The sequence below is a fragment of the Amphiura filiformis genome, chromosome 3, assembly GCF_039555335.1.
Source record: "Amphiura filiformis chromosome 3, Afil_fr2py, whole genome shotgun sequence".
Lineage (NCBI taxonomy): Eukaryota > Metazoa > Echinodermata > Ophiuroidea > Amphilepidida > Amphiuridae > Amphiura > Amphiura filiformis.
In genome coordinates, this window is record NC_092630.1 from 82422420 (window position 1) to 82443325 (window position 20906).

The window sequence follows — 20906 nt, forward strand, 5'->3', positions numbered from 1 at the left end:
AATGTTTGCTGTAAGACAATAGCTCTGCATCTAGGAAACCAGAAGATAACAAGCTCTACAACGGATCTGATTTCAGGCTACTCAATTTTCTTCTTCCTTTTACAGCAGACAAGTACAGATATTCAACTGTTTGTATGATGGCAATTTTGCCTTTATAATATGCATATAGTATTTCTGGATCAATTCTGGATCATGTATAGATCTACATTCATAAAATACATCATATAAATTCATTAAAATACAATGAATAAAAAACACATCTTCTCTACTAATTTAGTAAAGTTTCTTAATATGGGGAGTCTCTTAATATGGGGAATGGAACAAAAAGAGTAAAGCTCAGATACAGGTCCTGTTCAGGTGGTTGGCATTCAAATACCACTTTATTATGCAATTAATCAATATGTAAAATGATCCTGTTCTCCGTTATAAGATCTCTCTAAATCCTGCCTCTGCATTACAAAATGATGTAAGCAGTGCCTATAGTAATTTATTATCAGTAACGCTCATATGGATTTACTCCTATCATAATTCATTTTTCACCCATTCAAAGTACTGTCTAGCCCTCTAGCTAGTGAGATAGTAGCCAATTAATTAATTCAGATTACTTTTTTGTAAGTTACATATAGTGTCATCTGATAGCTTATTTATATGTGATGTGATCAAGCAAAATCAGTTGGAATTTGGAAATATTGATTTTGATATGGCCAAACAAAGGAACAATTTCCTTTTGTTTCCTACTGTTTTGGAAACTCTTTAACTGCTCATATCTCTTGAACTGGTTGTCTAAATTCAATTGGGTTTCTGCAAAATGTAGCTTTGCAAATGCAGTTTACAATCCTATAAGAAACTGAAAATTGAATATGTCCGACTTCAGACTGATTTTGCTTGATCACACCACATATGTTCAATAAAGTGTCTTGATACTGCTTGATAGAAGCTATCAGCATACTGGCTCAATCCTTTTTGCCACAGCAATTGGATATAACATGTCAGAATATCAATTTGCTGTGAAGGCAGTGGCACTGTGATTTATAACTAAGTGTAATGGAATTTATTACTGCTTCAACAAACTCAGTCTGCCAGTTCATGGAGTTTTCTGTACATCTCCTTTAATGAATATCTTTTTAAGTGTTACATATAATTTTATCTTCAACAAGTGGACATAAAATAAAATGTTGATAGTGATGGATGCAAGCTTCAGCACAGGTTTGAAATGTAGTTGATATCGAGAAAATATTGCTGGTATAAAGCATTAACCTTTGCATATATAGTATTTAAAATTGATTTATCAATTCATTTTGTACTTGTAATGCACATCAAGCCACCATATACTATCACAATACCAAGTTTGAAGTTGATCGATTATTATGTTTAAGCTGCAGAGTAGATTAATGAAAATGTAGACAAAATATGCAAAGAAAGAAGGAAGGAAGGAAGGAAGGAAGGAAGGAAGGAAGGAAGGAAGGAAGGAAAGAAAGAAAGAAAGAAAGAAAGAAAGAAAGAAAGAAAGAAAGAAAGAAAGAAAGAAAGAAAGAAAGAAAGAAAGAAAGAAAGAAAGAAAGAAAGAAAGAAAGAAAGAAAGAAAGAAAGAAAGAAAGAAAGAATGAATGAATGAATGAATGAATGAATGAATGAATGAAAGAAAGAAAGAAAGAAAGAAACCATTTGGATGATTACATTATCCCCACATATGTGTGGGGGCCAAAAATGATTCCATAATAATGAAGTAGCTCATGCAAGGGAAGTTTTGAATCCAAACTGTGTTTCATCTATCACAAAAATGAGTGATATCCAATATAATTTCATCAATCAATGTGTCAATTGGTCATGACATAAATGGGCTAACGAGCTACCTGACTTTGTCTAGTTCCCTATGGTAGGCTGCTAGGTATTTATCACCAAACCTTCTTTAATTTTCTCCACCAGATCTGTCTAAGCTTAATCATAATAGACAATTTTTATTTGAAAAACAAACAGATTTATTTGGAACATGTTGGCTATGAAAGTCAGACATCAAGTGCATGTATTATGGAAATTGAGCTACATATATTTTTTTACTTGGGACTAATTTCAACATCCCAATCCTAAGTAATTATGTAATAATTATACAGTGAAATGATCATACTTTGCTCGTTTAATAAGTAAAACCCACGAAAGAAACATTGGTCTTTTAACAGAAAATGCCAACATACTGAAGTTTATCATATCAGCAGTTGGTTTTATATGACTTTTCTATAGTTTACCTTATGGTTTTTATGCATTAATCACTTGCATGCACAGGCACATCATCAAGATGAAAATCCTCACTCTCTATCATGCTTGTGCAAATGAGAGAATTTCAAGAGATTTGGGATGGTTAATGCATGCATGCTAATTATTCCTATGCAGTGTAAGACCCCAGCACACATGGGACAAGTCATAGAGATAAAGATGTGGATTAAAGAATGCTCCTTAGATGTGTATTGTCAGAATAAATGAAAGTATAGTCAAGATTGGAGTATGGAGTGATTGACTTTCAGTGGAGGCAAAATGATGAAAAGAAAACATAAACAGGTGCTCTGTTCCCATGGATTTTATACTGTCCTACATTTTCAGTGAGAATCTCATAAATGCAAATTCTGAGGCAACTCCTCAAGATATTTGAAATTTCCCTAAGCTTCTTATCCATTGAGAGTCTATTAAGACATGTGCTCCTGAGTAGATTTGACAGGTCATTGTTAAGTCACAGAGTCAGATAGAGACAGAAATTACAGCATCCTGCGCTGTCAATTCTACAGCACATTGTCAATATACTTGCCTTATCCTTTCTCAACAAACATTGGCTTCAGGAAATTGCCATGACCCAAAATGTACCATCATTCATAGCTCTACATATTGAATGTTGCTATGTATTAAAATGTCCTTCAGGAATTGAAAATGGCTAATGTGTCTGTGCTGGGAATATTAAATAAAAATCTGCCCATCACGATTTGCGCTCAGCTTAAATGTAATCAAAATCCCTTGGATATGTTATGTAAGTATGGAGTTATCAACCAGGTACGTGCCAGACATTGCATGCTTGTATTACACATAATTTGATAAAAGACATTTAAGTTCCATAAGCAGAACAATTTGACATATTATGAGGATTATGACCAAGCAAAGTTATTTTTCTGGCTAAGTTTTTTTCCTCCAACCAGATTTTTTCAAAGGACTAAAAGGCCTGAATGAAATTTGATCTAGAAGGGGTTTAGTTTATGTAATTATGGATTATCCTTTTTTTTCAACCTGGCTGCTACTCACAAATTTGATGTAATGTAGAATCCGATCAAGTCCTCATCTGATAATACTATATTTTGATCACAGCTCTCAATGTAGTATTGCATTATCTACAAAAGAACAATTTCTTTGCCACTGACATATTTCCAAGATCATGCTATGTATTCTCTCTTCGTAAGAACAAAACTTTGATTGGCATACAGACTATTAAATGTTACCTAAAAACCCTAAATTTTTCTTCCAGATTGTCTCTATAAAGATAAAGGGGATAAAACATAAAAAAAAACCATTTTATTCAAAAATGGTTGAAGGAAACTTGTAGCAAGGCCTTAGTTTCAAGGTATTTGAATTGCTAATTCTGATTTCAATGAGTGGCATTTTTCTATCAAGAGATCAAATCCCAGATTTGAGCTCAAAGTCTCCTACGTTTCATACCAGCTCACCTGCCCTCTTCAACCTCTACATCTTTACATGATGCAATGTTCTCAAATAAAGGTTTCTAGCTTATAACCTACATCCATTTCTTGGTTGATGCTACCACCATCCATACCTCTGGCCCAGCTCACTGTGGGCCCAGCTGTTCTATTCATACAGAACACAACAATCATATATGACAAACTGGTCCAAACTGAGCAAAAGCACAAACATTGTTGGTAACTGTGGTAGCCAGTTGTGGTGGTCTACACGAAGGTCTCAAAATATAGTTGACAATTTGTTGCCATATAATTCCAAGGACCGAAGGCACTCTTAAGTAGTGAAGTACAGTGAGACATAGGCCCCAATCAACCTATACACATGTATTTTCTGTATGGACCAGCTCCTATTTTATCAGGTTCACTTTTCTTCCTTTTGCAGCAGACAAGTGCAGAAATTCAACTGTTTGAATAATTTGATGGCTAATTTGTCTCTATGCATATAGGGTCAGTCCATATCAAAACAGACTGAGTGTACACCCACCCTCTTGGATTATGCTCTCCTTTGGCTCAGGGGTACCTTTCATGGACCCCTAGGTGAGGTCACAAGAAAAAAATTCATATTCAATTTCGTTTCCGAATGGCGGGCCATCTAAGTTTGGCGACCTTGACCAAAATTGGGAATTTAAGGTGTCCAAATGACAAAGCGCTCTCTTTGAGAGGCATTTTCTTCTTAATTAAATCAGTTGTGACCCTCTTTTTGGATGTGGTCACTCACTGGCTGTGTCTGAAATGCCTAATGCCAAAAAAGATAGATTTCGACATTTCGTTTGGTTTTCAGAGGGGGTCAAAATCAGCACTTCATACTGTTCAATCAAATTATCTTTGATTTTGAAGGACCCATGATAATGCCACATTGCACTTATAGGTCCTAATTATGTTCAGAATGGATTAACCATGTGCCAATGTCTATGAGCAATTCAAAAAAAGAGAAATTTCTAGACCCCCTACAGAATTTTAGGCCCCCCTAAAGTGGTTCAGCCACAGATGGCGCTTAAAATCGGCAAATTTTGACACCTAATAACTTTAGGTGTACACCAGATATGAATTTCTAGTCTTTTGCATCTGAAAGAATGTAGTCTAATGTTACTAGGAACATAAGATTTGTTTTGTATTTTTTGTGTTTTGATATTTCAAAAAGGTCATTGACCTATGAACATTTTTTTTTTTTTAGCGCCTCCTGAAAGGTCTGGCACATAACAAACTATACATTTTTGGAATCCACATGACCATACGAGTAATTTGATATATTACTTGACATAATTGGGAGCATTCTGAAAATTTGACCCCCATAACCTGTACTTTGCATGTGCATCGTTGCCAGGAAGTGCATTTTTAACCCCCTTAAAAATCCATACAGAGGATTAGAAAGTAGTTTTTTCTTATTACTTGACTCAAGAGCAACTTGAAATATCAGGATAAATAATACAAATGGCTATAAAGTGATCAAAAATATAAAAAACATCATACTAAAATTGGCATTTTGTACCGTATCCTGTATGCATGGTATGTTAGGCAAAAATGACTATTTTTGAAAGCGCCAACTTAATACTAAAACACAAAAAATACAAAACAAATCTTATGTTCCTAGTAACATTAAACTACATTCTTTCAGATGCAAAAGACTAGAAATTCATATCTGGTGTACACCTAAAGTTATTAGGGGTCAAAATTTGCCGACTTTAAGTGCCATTTGTGGCTGAACCACTTTAGGGGTGGCCTAAAATTCTGTAGGGGTCTAGAAATTTCTCTTTTTTTTTAATTGCTCATAGACATTGGCTTATGGTTAATCCATTCTGAACATAATTAGGACCTATAAGTGCACTATGACATTATCATGGGACCTCCAAAATCAAGATAATTTGATTGAACAGTACGAAGTGCTGATTTTGACCCCCTCTGAAATCCCAACGAAATTCCGAAATCTATCTTTTTTGGCATTAGGTATTTCAGACACAGCCAGTGAGTGACCACATTCAAAAAGAGGATCACAACTGATTCTATTAGAAAGAGAGTGCCCCTCAAAGGGAGCACTTTGTCATTTGGACCCCTTAAATTCACAATTGTGGTCGAGGTCGCCAAACTTTGATTGCCCGCCATTCAAAACGAAATGGAATTTGAATTTTTTCTTGTGACCTCACCTAGGGATCCATGAAAGGTACCCTGAGCCAAAGGAGAGCAAAATCCAAGAGGGTGGGTGTACACTCAATCTGTTTCGACATGGACTGACCCTATAGCATTTCTGGAAAGAATTAATCTCTTATTTTATCATGGATAAATCCACTTTCTTAAAATATAGGTGGTTCTCGAACCACACGATCCCCCTGATCTTGTACCTCAGATGACCCCTGGTGACCCCCAAAATGACCTTCCAAAAATTTGGCTCTAAATGTAGACTGTACCCACCAAGTTTCATGTCCATACGACAGTTTTTACCAATTTGCCCTCAGAAGACCCCTGGATGACCTCAATGACCTTGTCCCACTAACTAATACAAACCAGTTCTGTCTTGGGTCAAGATGCACCCACCCACCAAGTTTGAGGAACATGTGCCCCCTAGTCTCCGAGAAAATAGGTGGAAGGCAAAACCTAACCAAAATGGAACATACACATACATACTTACACAAACAGAAGGAATACATTATCGCAATATCCCCCTCATGGCTAAAGCCAGGGGGATAATAATGCCTTGAGCTTTAACACACAGAAATTCAAAATATTTGCTTCTCAAATCCATGCCCTGCTCTCAGGTGATTGGCATTCAGATACCGCTTTTCATACTTTGTAATTAATCAATCTATGTAAAATGTTCCTCTTCTCCCTTTGAAGATCTCTCTAAAGTAATGTTATCAGTACTGCAATTCATCTTTTGAATTGTTATCAGCCTGGTTATTGTCATATGAATTAACTCCCTATCATAATTAATGTTTTATTCAAGAACTGTCTGCAAGTTGCATTAATTACAATCTTTCATCCTTGTCAACTTACTTAAAAACAACTTTTGCTTAAATGTCAAAAGTCTGTATGTGTGAAATGTAATCAATGTTATTCACTTTGTTACCCCTTGAAAGACTGTGTATGTTGCATTAATTAAGAACCTTTGTCCTCACATAAAAGACATTTGTACTTAAATGTCACCAACAAGTTGCATGTGTGGAATTTAATTAAGGAAAATTTAGTTCATTGTAGTCAAAACTGATAACAAACTGATACAATTAGAGAAACTTTCCTCTGCATTTTGTTCATCTAGTGGAAAATATCAAGATCTGCATGTCAGTGAAATACAATCCTCTTTTTTGCATTATAAAAGAGTAATATTATTAGTCAAATAAATTTGTTTTACTTTGCTTAATACTTGGATTTCCTCCTGCATTCTAAAATTGTACCATGTTACAGTTCACCTGGAGATCCCTTCGGTGATTAAATTTTTTATTGTCTGATGCGTATTCCATAAAGTAAATTTATCTGGTAGTCACACAAGAATACTTTTAAGAAAATGGTTTTTAACATGTCTCCAGATGAATAATGACAGCCAATGGAAATAAATCACAGAATATACAGAATCTGGGACCTTTGGATCACTGGACTGATGCTCTACCAATCTAATGTGTCAGATGGGGAAGAGCAAATCCCGGGAGCAGATCATAGGACTTCAGCATCTGTTGAATTATTACATTTTATCAAGTACTTACTTTATGCTTTTGTGGTTGCTTATTGAGTGTGAATTCTGCTGATCACAATTCCAATTCAAAATCCTTAAAATCCTGTAGAAGAAATAAGCAAAAAGGGAAAAAATGGTTAAATGGCTGATTCACATTTGGCTTGTCAAATACATCCTATTTTGGCTAGTCAAACTTGACTGATATTAATTTAATGGGCCAGACCCTGAAACATTTAACTACCCAACATAGGACTCCCACACCAATTGCTAATTGTGACCGATTACAGACCTGAATGAGCAGTATAAATGTCCTCAATTGTATTCTGAGTTACAGTGTAAAATGGGCATGAAGGTCATATTCATAGGTATTTCAATTTACGTACTACGTATCTCATTAAATGAGGTACACGTAGCACCAAATTGAGGTACCTATGAATACGACCTTCATGCCCATTTTACACTGTAACTCAGAATACAATTGAGGACATTTACGGCTCATTCGGTAAATGTACGGTCACAATTAGCCAGAGATGACTACATTGAAGCATGTCCTCTGGATGCAATAGTCATCTGCTCTTTACCTACTTGCCATACAAGATGCTATAAAAAGAAGCATAGATATTGACACTATTATATTGAATAGGCCTCAAGTACCAATCTGGATATCGGATATTATCCAACAGGTTGGTATTTAATTTCATCTTCCAATTGATAATATTGACTTGACTTGTATTACCCTTATTACAGCGATACTTCATAAATGAAGACAATCAAAGTTAATGAATGACTTATTGACTTGGTTATTTTGTTTTTATTAATTCTTGTCAACTTATAATTATTTTTAAAACACCATATTTCAAATCCTGGGTGATTTGCTTTGACTTTGAGAGATGTAATTGTAGTCCTTAATTAATCTTGGATACAAAGCTTAATCCAAATTGCCTGATATATATGGCACCAATGAACTATTCGGGCCAAACTAATGTACACCTGGGAAATGTTTTATCTTTACCCATCCCCCACTCCTGGACAACTGACCCATGTCCTGATACGAAATTGGTTTTAGTCGAAAACGCTTGTTGTTTATGATACCTGTATATTTGAATATTTTAACAAATTCAATGTCTTTGCAGGTTTTTCAATGCATATCTCAATTGAGTTCTCAGAATTTTTAATTTTCACTCTTGCTTACACCCAAGTAAATATCAAGATGAATGATTGGGATTGACAACATTGAACATTAATGTTTAACCACTAACCTTCCTCTTCTAGCACTACTTCATTGTATGCAGCTACATTCTTTATGCAACCAATATTGGCGTTCTCTTAAGTAAATCAAAGGTCTGCGTCAAGAACTACTGAATCAATACTAACATGACTAAGGTGTTTGTACTCATTTGAATGATTATCACACATATTTGAATATAATTATGATAATTTGTAATACAAGTTGTAGTTTTTCTGAAAATCACTAAATTATACTGTGCATCAGCAGAGAGGTGGGTAACAGTTTCAGATAGACAAACCAAACACTAGCATGACTACCGGAATCAGTAATGGAGCAAGGTAGTACCGCACAATAATGAATGGTTACTTTTTACTCAGCGATACACCATATCCAGGTTTCTATTATGCAACATCCGAAGTAGGTTGAGGAATTACCTCACTTGCGCATTTATATCCTATCCTTCATGGTATCCTAAGGCAGGTAGTTCATAGTAGTGCAACCCACTCACAGAATAAACCAAGAACAAACCCAGATAAAGCCATAGAATTACTTGCTGGTAGATTCATCCTGATGACACAATTTGTACCATCTTCATTGGTATCCTGGAGCAGATAGAACATGGATGCTCTACACACAAAAACAAACATAACAGCATCCTCTTGGGGAAAATACAAAGCTTTCAACTTCATTGTTCCTAACTGAGAAGGTTTTATACTGTTGTTCTTTAAATAATTGATGACAACTAACCCTTAAAAGTTTTTTTCAAGTTTCCTCAAAACTGACACAGGTATTTGAAAGCGTTTAAAGAGATGCCAATGAAGATGCAAAGGGGATACTGCCATAGTCCACAATGTAAGACCTGCTCTTCTACGATGTGTTAATTTACTATTAACCTGCAATCATAACAAAGGTAGATGTTGTCACTGGGCAGAAAGAAAACCCCCCTATACACATTTGTCACTGGTACCCATTTTGCAAAGCAGGGAACAGTACAAAATGTCAAATTTGAAGCTATTTTCATTTACAGGGGACATCAAGCATACTTAATTAATAAAGTGGATAAGGCGCCCGACTCATAATGCATAGGTTGTGAGTTCGAGCCCCCCTCGTGCCAACGTGTTGTGTCCTTGGGCAAGGCACTTTATCCTCATTGCCTACTGGGGGATGTGGTTGGGTTGGATTGGATGTTTGTATAGTTGTTTGTTTCAATGTTGCAATATTGGCGCTGATTTAGCTGCTGCCTGCAAATTGCATTGTGTCTGTTTAGGTGTGTTTAATGTACAATTCTAGCAATTTGACTTGCGGGTCACCATTAGAGTTTGAAATAAATAACCTTCCTTTAATAAAAGAACTACATCTTTGAACAGTCAGGTAGTTTTTGTATCCCCTGCAAAATAATAATATCATAATATTGGATGATTTGCCTTTGGTAACTATTACCAAATGGTAACAGTGAAAATGTACATTTAGGAATTTTCTGCCCAATGATGAATTGTGTTAATCTTTCACCCAATTGTTTTCAGAACTCAAGTCAAGAATAAATTAAACTTGTGATTTGCAGTGATGTAAGATATATCTTGTAGGGCTCATTAATTTCAGACAGCGTGTAAGACTATTGCCGGATGTATACTCCAAATTGTAGCAGAGATGAAATTTTAGCCAGAAATTTACAACCTCTGCAAACAGAAAATCTCACCACATGATGACTTTCTGGTCATTGCTGAGTACTAGTATTAGTCTAGTATTGAATTTGAGAAGGAGATTTATCCACAAATCCTGCCACAATATATTGCAGCACTGCATGCTTAGGTGTTCAGAAAAGGTTTTATATGAAATTCAAGTTAACAACAGCAATCCCTACCTCGCAATTGTGATATAACATTGAATTTATGTGAATTCATGCTGCTAAAGTTTGTTTGGCTTATATTGGGTAAAAATTATTCAATTTTTGTTACTGCGCGCATCAATAAAGTCCCAACTCACGCTCGCGTAAATTCACATAAGCGTGCGCAATGCCCAACTAGTGTAAGCACTGTGCCTAACTGCATGCACGCCATTCTATATCAATACAATACAAAATGTTATGAATCTTATTTTTCACCTTATATAAGCCAAACAAACTTTATAGACAAAAGAATGGCAGCATATTACAGCAGAGTATCCATTGGGCTTTATGCAGGCATTTTGCTTATATTTGTTCTTGATATTTTATAGATTGAGACCAATCAATGACAAACATGGTGTAAAGTTCTGATCAAAATATGCACCTAAACCCATTTTTATCATGTTTTTTATCATTGTTTTAGATTGATTCTTTCTATTACAACTGTATGGAACCTTTTGGCAAAAGTATATTGACTCTCTGTTCCAAATACATCATGATTACTTCTCTTTTTTTACATATCAACAACATTTGGCACAATTATACACTGACACTCAAGGCAACTTTCCATTACAAAGATATAAATGAAACTGAACATAACTGGAAGCAAAACCTCCTTGTGTGTATTTGCATAATGTAGGCTACATCCCAGAATGTACAAGTACTGATAGCCTGTACATTATTAGTCAGAAAGAGAGAGTCAAATGTGGAATTGGAACATGAGTATTGCATTATAATGCCCTCAATGGCTACACTGGGTTAATCTCATTGCCTCCACAATTATCCAGTACATGAGCCCTATCCTTTACTGTGTGAGCTAACATTCTGGTTGGTTTAATTTCAAATGGACACAGTCAAAATTCTAAAGAATTATCCAAATCCAAATGAAAAACCAACTCTGGTCATTTATGTGGATCCAAATTATATTGTTCATTGCAATTCTGATAGAAATGTGATCTCTTGATGTTCACTGTTTCTCATTAGATCAATACATGGTGCTGTACAGCAAAGGTCAAAGGTCTTATTGTCCATATTTGGTGTTGTTCTGGACTGATTAGACTATTTCATATCATATTTGTTTACTCAAATTAAGGTGGACCAGCATAAAAATCAAGTTTTAATGCATTTGATCATGATGCAACATAGGCCTATGCATTAAGGAGTTGTTGTCAAATGTTTTGTAACCAAAACCAAAATATAAACATCAAAATTCACTACAAATCTCCAAAAATATCAAATAACACAGTGTAAATCCTTGACATTTAGACAACTACCGGAGTCGAAGAATAGTATGGATATGGATTCATACTCTTATATATTTTATGAATAAATACTGCTTGAGTATGCAAAAGACAATTGCTACTAATCCTGCCTTTTAAGATACCCTTGAGGGCAGACAGGCCAGCAGGCAGGCTGGCAGGCAAGCAGAAGCATTATTAATGGGTGAATTTCATTGTCAATTTATTACATCACATTTTGTGATGCAATCAAGGGAAATGAATGTCTTGACAAATTGCATTTATAAGATACCGTCAAAACAAACATAAAATATCCCTTGTAATCTATTGTTAAAGCAATGAACTATACAATTCCTCTCTCAGAAACAAATGAAAGCTTGTGATATATTGTTAGAGCAATTCTATATTATGTTCACCTCTCAGAAATAAATTATTCACTTTGGATGTGGCATTTACAAAGCATGATTTTATCATGATTTACAATGTAGAAAACTGCAAATTGAATATGTTTGGCCATGGAAGTTCAACACTCATTTTGATTCCTTCATATCACATTTCTTGAGAGATGACAATAAAATGGAAGATCAGCAAAAAAGATATGTTTATACAAAATTAATGTGAGCTTTTTGTTGTCAGATATTACTCTAACCATAATCATTGAATAACAATATTTTAAATCCATGTCAATCAGGCTTTAGTCGTAATCATAGTACTAATACAACTCTATCAGATGTGACAGATCATATATAATTAACATGAATAATGGCAAAGTTACAGGTTCAATCTTTTTAGATTTAAAGAAGGCCTTTGATACTGTTAACCATGACCTTCTTATTCAAAAACTTAGTTCATATGGAATCAAAGGTAAAGCTCTTATCTGGTTTCGATCATATCTTAATGGTAGATCTGAAGCTGTAAATATAAATTCTTCTCTATCAAATTTTAAAAATATTGATATTGGTGTTCCACAGGGCTCAATATTGGGACCCTTATTATTTATAATATTTGTGAATTCATAACCAGAGGCCGTAAGTAGTGTGTAATGTATGCAGATGATACTACTCTTTTAGTAAGCTCATCTAGTAAGCCTAAGCTCAATAGTTGCTAAAACATTCAACAGGATGCTCTTGAACAGGATCAGACCACACCTTGATGATAAGCTCAGACAGAATCAGTGTGGCTTTAGAGAAAAGAGATCGACCACTGAGCAGATTCTTGCCTTGAGAAGGATTATTGAGGGCATTGAAGAAAAGAACCTCTCTGCAGTGGTAACATTTATTGATTTCAAAAAGCTTTCGATACAGGCCCACAGAGGGAAAATGATCAAGATCTTGAAAGCTTATGGCATCCCAGATATCATTGTGAATGCAATTGAAGACACCTACCAGGGTACAGAGGCTAAAGTGACGACCCCAGATGGTGACACAGATGAATTTGAAATTTTAGCAGGTGTGTTACAAGGTGATACGCTGGCACCATATCTGTTCATCATCGTCCTAGACTATTGCCTCAGATCTGCAATAGACGGCAGGGAGGAGAGATTAGGCTTCACTATAAAACCTAGAAAAAGCCGACGAGTTGGTCCACTGACATAACTGATCTTGACTTCGCAGACGACATTGCGCTACTATCTGATACTGCCAACCAAGCACAGGAACTGCTCAAAAATGTAGAAAACGCTGCACTTAGTGTGGGATTACACATGAATGCGAAGAAAACACAATTCATGGTGTACAACCATTCAACAGATGTTGAAATCCAAACCGAGGATGGCAGCTTCCTGGAAGAAGTAAAAGACTTCAAGTACTTGGGGTCGTGGGTCAGGAGTACTGAGCAAGACATCAGAGTAAGAAAGGCAATGGCATGGAAAGCTTGTAACAAGCTCAATAATATTTGGAAATCATCTCTACCTAGACACCTCAAAACACACCTATTCCAAGCTACTGTAGAAAGCGTCCTGCTGTATGGTTGTGAAACCTGGACCATTACCAAGAAAATTGGCAAAGCAATGGATGGCTGCTATACAAGAATGTTAAGATCAGCACTAAATGTGAGCTGGAAAATGCATATGACCAATAAGGAACTGTATGGGGACATTCCACCTGTGACCTCAAAAATCAGCACAAGACGGCTACGGTTTGCGGGACACTGTAAGAGAGCCAAAGGGAGGATTACATCTGATCTGGTAACATGGAAGCCTACCCAAGGAAAAGCGAACCAAAGGACGCCCCAAGAAGACCTTTGTGGACCTGCTTCAACAAGACACAGGATACACAGTGGCAGAAATTGAGACCAGCATGCAGGACAGGCGGTTATGGCGAGCCATCATTGATGCCCGACAGCAAGAGTCGACGGAGTAAGTAAGAGTAAGTAAGCTCATCTGACCCCACTGTTCTGGAAAATAATCTTAATGCAAATTTAAAGAAAATTGCTGATTGGTTTCAGTCTAATCATTTAACTCTAAATATTAAGAAAAATAAGTTGATGTTGTTTGGAACAAGGCAAGCTTTAATTAATTATAAAAACATATCCCTCATTTATAAAAGTGTGAGCATTGAAAGAGTTGATAAGTATAAGTATAGGAGTTACATTTGATCCACATCTTACTTGGGATGAGCAATAGCATGTTAGTTATCTTTCTTCTAATGTATCAAAATATATTGGTGTTATTTGTAGAGTGAAAAAATATCTTCCTTTTAGATCAGCACTTGTCCAAGACCTTGTCTTTCCTAACTTTGACTACTGCAGCTCTGTTTGGTCAAATTTTAGTGCTTGTCACAAAAATGAGCTACAGAATAGACTTGCCCATATTTTACCGGGATGTCGCCACTTGGTCCAAACCCATTTGGTCCATTGCCAGTTAGTCCATTAGTACTTAGTCCATTTCTACTTGGTCCAATTCCCTGTTAGTCCAATTGCCTGTTGGTCCAAAACCCAGTTGGTCCATTACCACTTGGTCCAATTACCACTTGGTACAATTGCCACTTGGTCCAAAACCCACTTAGTCCACTACCACTTGGTCCAATTACCACTTGGTCCAATTGCCAATTGGTCCAAACCCGCTTGTCCATTACCACTTGGTCCAATTGCCACTTGGTCCAATTATCACTTGGTCCAATTGCCACTTAGTCCAATTACCACTTAGTCCATTACCACTTGGTCCAATTGCCACTTGGTCCAATTACCATGTAGTCCATTACCACTTGGTCCATAGCCAGTTAGTCCATTGACACTTAGTCAATTGCCACTTGGTCCAATTACCACTTAGTGCAATTACCACTTGGTCCAATTGCCACTTGGTCCAATTACCACTTAGTGCAATTACCACTTGGTCCAATTACCACTAGGTCCAATTGCCACTTAGTCCATTACCACTTGGTCCATAGCCAGTTAGTCCATTGACACTTGGTCCAATTGACTGTTAGTCCAAACCCCACATAGTTCTTTTAATTCACTGACCTTAATTCTAACCATTATCCCTGACCCCTAAATCTAACCCTACCTCCTATAACACTAATTCCAAACTCTAACCCTTACCCTAACTCTTGCCCTAACCCTAACCCAGCCCTTACCTTGAACTCTAACCCCTAACACTGCTCTGTGACAATAACCTTATTATACTTTTTTATTTTTCTCCCTTTTTGTAAGTGCTGGTCCTTTATGTTGCAAGCTTACCCAGAATTGATCCAAAATGGTAACAAATAAATGTGCACTAGTATTTCGAGGTTGAGGAATAAAGAAAGAAATCAGAATTGTAAATTTAGGGTTGGTACCTTTTGCAAAGTAATGTTTTGTTGTTGTCAGATGACAACAATCAAGTATATTTTTGGGGAGCTAACAGGTGATGCATTTGTTTTCTGCAGGCTAAACTTTAAAACATTTTTTAGATGTCTATTATTAAGTAGACTTCTCCATAGTCCACTTGCCCATTTTGCATACTCTGACTATTAAATTTAAGCATAAAACTCTGATTTATATTGATTTGTGTGCAACTGATAGATTTTCACATCTGTATCTGATCTTTTCAGTCACCGCACTCCCTCTGTTTGTTAGCTTCCCAAGATTTTCGGGTTCGCTTTCAATAATCTGGTTCTAAAATCAGAATTGTTCAGTATTAAGGTGAGCCATTATAATTATGCAAGATAGTGTTGCATTCAATTACTTTATTGTCACTAATCATCTGATATTTTAACTCTTTATGACCATTTTACTATTGAATACTTTCATTTTAATAAACATCAGTATACTTTTGAGTTCAACGAAATGAGTTCATCATGACTAATAATAACATATTTTTAATAAAATTCGACTATGGCATAGTCTAATTATTAAGGGAACTGACCATTATATTTCAATGTTCACTTTTTACCGCACTTGTTGAAATGAAATTAAAACATAAGTGACTATAAAATGATGGTTTGGTTTTTGTTCAACCCCTGGCATATATCTTGACTAGTCAATGCAATGTAATGTAGCATTAAGATGAGATTCATGCAAATATTATGAAGACACAAACATGTAAAGTATGATGTTTTCTTTCAGTTTAATCAAAAGCTGTAACTTACATAAAAGAATTACGTTACATCAAGTTGGTATACATTTTGGTTCTCAACTGAAAAACAGAGATTTAATGCACATTTTATACCAGGTTTTGCGACAGAGTATCGATACATGGACTTGCCTAGGAGATCATTCCCATAAAAGTTTTAAAATGAAACTTTATAATTTTAATTTTAAATATCTTTCCATTGATGGCAATAAGGGACTGTTATCACTACCTTGGTGAGGGAATTGGACACTGTTGTACAGAAACTTATAATCATACCATTTTGGTTCCTAGATGTGGTGTGGTGTCTGAGTGAAATCAAAATAAAAGAAAAACAAATAAAAAAATTAAGGTTTTTGAGGACAAATTGTTTTTGTATGGCAACTTTTTTATTTTTTAAATTGGGAAGTCTATTTTGAGTGAAAAGATATCTGTCAAAATAGGGGGGGGGGCAAAGTGTGGTGCTTATTCGTACCGCCACATGTGAGTGCTTAGACAGGTGGCTCACACCCCTTTGCATTTACATGATTTTAATTACCGTCACAGGAAATTGACAATTATAATACTTTGGCAGGCCGAGGGTCCATCAGCCTGGGGCATAGCAGAAAAAAAATTACTAAAATTTATGACTCTATGCATTATTTTTGTCACCCGATCTGTTCAGGAGGTTGAAAGTTCCTACACCCCCCTTGAAACTTCCAACACTTGGTTGATCCCCCTCAAAACTGTTACCAGGTTTATCCCCGCCCACCCCCGCCTGCCCCCACCAAGTATCCCTGTCAATTTCCGATTGATCTATTAAAATATTAAAAATGGTCTACAATTCTTGATATTAAATTTCATCTCCTCTGTATTCAGGTTTAATATAATACTCATTGTTAATATCATCTAATATCTACTATTAGTATCACAACTTCACTTACAGAGAAATAAACACAAGATGCATGATTGTATGCATAATCCTGCCTGGACAGTAAGTTTTTGTAACAAATTGTCAATGATAGGCCTACAATAAAAAGGCACACCAACTCTGTCTTATGCATTATAAATAAATTTTTGTTTGGCAGTTTCTTATGTGACTCCAGATTATTTGGGGTGTCAGACCTACATTATGGGAAGCACATTTCTCACCAAACTTATCCGATTGTACAAGCCGGGTAAAACGCTTGCCATGAAGTATACAAAAGGCTTCTAAATATCGGCATGGGCAGGGGCACAGGGCCCCGCAGTATTGTAATTGGTGCCGACGTGGATTATTGCAATTTATTAAAAGTTGGAGTCAACTGACGTGGAAACACAATGATGGTCAATGACTTAATTGGGGTCTGGGGTCACATGGGGTCAATTTATTCATCTAGGTGGAAATGAACCATATTATGGGATCTGGGGTTAATTTATTCAACTTAGCGGAAATGGACCTGTTGATGTGGCAAACACCAAGAAGGTCAACGACTTCGGGTCAAAAGATTTCTACTTAGTGGAATAATTTGACCAGAACCCCCCAAATCCATGTCTGTCGATGTATTTTTCACATGGTAAGGTCCATTTCCACCTAGTTGAATAAATTGACACCTGGTGACCCCAGACCCCATCATATAAGGTCCTTTTCCAGCTAGTTTAATAAATTGACCCCACACCCCACATCATTGACCACTACTGTGTTTTCCTTATAAGGCCCCGAACAATCGATTTTGAGTTTCCCGTCACATAATTTTTGAAAACAAGTGAGGTAACTTTTTCATTATTCATTATTCATTATTTTCGTGACTTTCATTATATGACAAAATGCGAGTGTAAAACATGTTGTTAGCTGTTGTTATTTACCGCTCACTCACTCAAAGGATGTTTAACCAAAGATATAAACTTGCAAAGAGGCTGCAAGGTCAAAATTGATACCAATTCAGTCCTTCGTTTAAAGAAATCATTGGAGCTCAATTAATTGCTCTCCTGGAATTGTTCAGGGGCGCAACTTTGAGCACTTAAAATTACACTCCTGGTAGAACCGAGGAGCTCAATTTGTGCTCCCAATTGAACATGAAGGCAGATCGATCTGCGTCCATATCCCATGCATTTGTTGTATGTGGACGCAGACAAAACTTCGAAATTTAATCATTAGTTGAAGATGAAAATTAGAAATTTCCATTCTTAATTCTTATCAATATTTTTTTAATAATAAAAGCCCCAAAATGTTGACCAACCTGCTAAGAATTGAAGTAAATTCTGCAATATTTGTAAATACAACGTCAGGAAATCTTGCACTTTGTGTATGCTTTCCGTAACGATGGTTTGATGGGGAAATCCCGGCCAGTCCCAGCCGGCGACCCGGTTGATGAAATCACACTTTGTTTTGTGTATTACAGGCGTGGGCGTGGCGGCCTGACAACATGAGGTTAATGTTTATTTACTTATTTATCACAACCTGAAAATATCCAGTTTTTAATGTTTTAACTTTATTTCATCATAAATAATCCACGTTTCCTTTATTAATATTATTGTTACGTTGTGTAAAAGCAATTTTAAAGGCAAAATCGAAATGATAATTTTTTTTTGTATTATTGTGGCACCACGTGTTTTAGCGCGGACCCCGGAAGTACAAAAATTTGCCAGAAATTGGCCGAGTTTGCGCATGTTTTTGCACCTGTTTCTGACCATGTTTTGGACCAAAACTGACACAGAAATGAAACCATATATCGTAGCGACTGGAGATGGAATATTAGGTCGAAAATGTACTTAATTTAATTGAACAATTGGCATTTGATGTGTTCGGTTCGCCAGAGCCGAGCAGCCATTCTTGAAAAAAATATTTTTGTTCGACCGCATATTTCGTGCAACAGTGTCACAATAGAGCAGAGTTGAAATATATAAATTTTGCCATTTTTGTACAATCAAATTAATGTAAAACGATACCAAGTACTATTTTAAAATATATGATTGATATTTATGAAAAGAAATCCAAAAATAACAGAATCAATATATTTTTTTAAAATTCGCACAAACATCACTATTCATTGTGCGATTTCGCGAACAGCACTGTAGAATCATTGATCTTCATGACAGCATTAATCTGTCAGTCCAGTATATGATACGCACGTGGAAAAGGACCAGGTATTGAAAGCGACTGCTATCTGTGCAGTACCGCGTGCGGTACTGCACACTTCCGCTCACAGTCCCGCATGCGGAACTGCACCTTCCGTCACGCACTTCCGCATGCGGGACTGCACATCCCGACGTGCATTCCCGCATGCGGTGATGCAGGTCGGGATGTGCAGTACCGCATGCGGTGATGCAGAGTCGGGATGTGCAGTCCCGCATGGGGAACTGCAATATTTTTGGGGATGTGCAATATTTTTGGTGTTTATCCGCATGGGGATGTGCAATATTTTGGTGCATTTCCGTTAGGGGATGTGCAATATTTTTGGTGTTTATCCGCATGGGGATGTGCAATATTTTGGTGCATTTCCGTTAGGGTAGGCCTATGTGCAATATTTTTGGATTTTTTCCGCATGGGGAACTGCAATATTTTTGGTGCATTTCCGTTAGGGGATGTGCAATATTTTTGGTGCATTTCCGTTAGGGTATGTGCAATATTTTTGGTGTTTTTCCCGCATGGGGAACTGCAATATTTTTGGTGCATTTCCGTTAGGGATGTGCAATATTTTTGGTGTATTTTCCGCATGGGGAACTGCAATATTTTGGTGTCTTTCCGCATGGGGTACTGCAACATTTTGGTGTAGTTCCGATAATGAACGGTTTTTGTTCGAATGTCCGCGTGCGGAAATCCAATTATATTTCGTGCAGCCCTGCATGTGGGGTGAACATGTTTTTTCGCATGTCCTCATGAGAGAATCCGGGGAGGGAATGCAAGACGAGTTGTATGCCCTACAGTTCCGCATGTGCGGCGGCGAAAAGGTTTTTGTTGTTGTAGTTGTTGTTGTTTGTTTTTGGTTTTATTTGTTTTGTTTTTTATTTGTAGGCCCTGGCGGCGTGAGAAAATATTATCACATGCATATATAAATTTCTTTAATATTACTATCGCTTTTACTTTGACTATTAGCCTATTGTGAGTTTTGCTTCATTTGCTGTAATTAAAAGAAAGTGTTATAAACTTTAAAGTCTATAGTATTTTATTATATTAAAAATATTATCGCATCGCCGCTTAATGATAAGTGGCTATTGTGATGAATCTATTTAGTGACCATTGTAATAAACTTGACATTGTGTGCATTTTATTCATGTTAGAAGCTGCCCAACCTTGTCAATCAAATACTTCATCTATTGTGTCCAATACTTAATCCGATAAGTGATCGATGTATATCGATAAAAATAGGATCAAGATCATGGAATTTCAGACGCATGTATCCGCATATTGGCATGTAGATATGAATATTAATTCAATATTAGGCCTAGGCCCACTATCGTTTTACTTTCCGTTTCATTATTTGTATTTAAAAGAGAGTCTTGAAAAGTCTTGTCCGAAAGGTCGGCATAGTATAGAAATCTAGCTAATAGTTATTGTATGAAATTAATTTTATTAAAATCAATTTCACACGCCTCTTTAATGATGACTATTATATATTCAACTTGACGCCAGTGACCACTTTCTATTAAAGTTCCAACGGG

The 20906-nt window shown here is 36.2% G+C and overlaps 1 protein-coding gene across 2 annotated transcripts in view; it reads right to left on the reverse strand.

The window, feature by feature from the left end:
* The window catches only part of LOC140149264 (protein kinase C delta type-like), a 285297-nt gene that overhangs the window by 186926 nt on the left and 77465 nt on the right, over positions 1-20906 (reverse strand). For both annotated transcript variants that reach the window (XM_072171518.1, XM_072171511.1), the window contains exon 3: positions 7424-7495. The gene's annotated coding sequence lies outside the window, so the exon portion shown is untranslated. The remainder of the gene's footprint in view (positions 1-7423; positions 7496-20906) is intronic.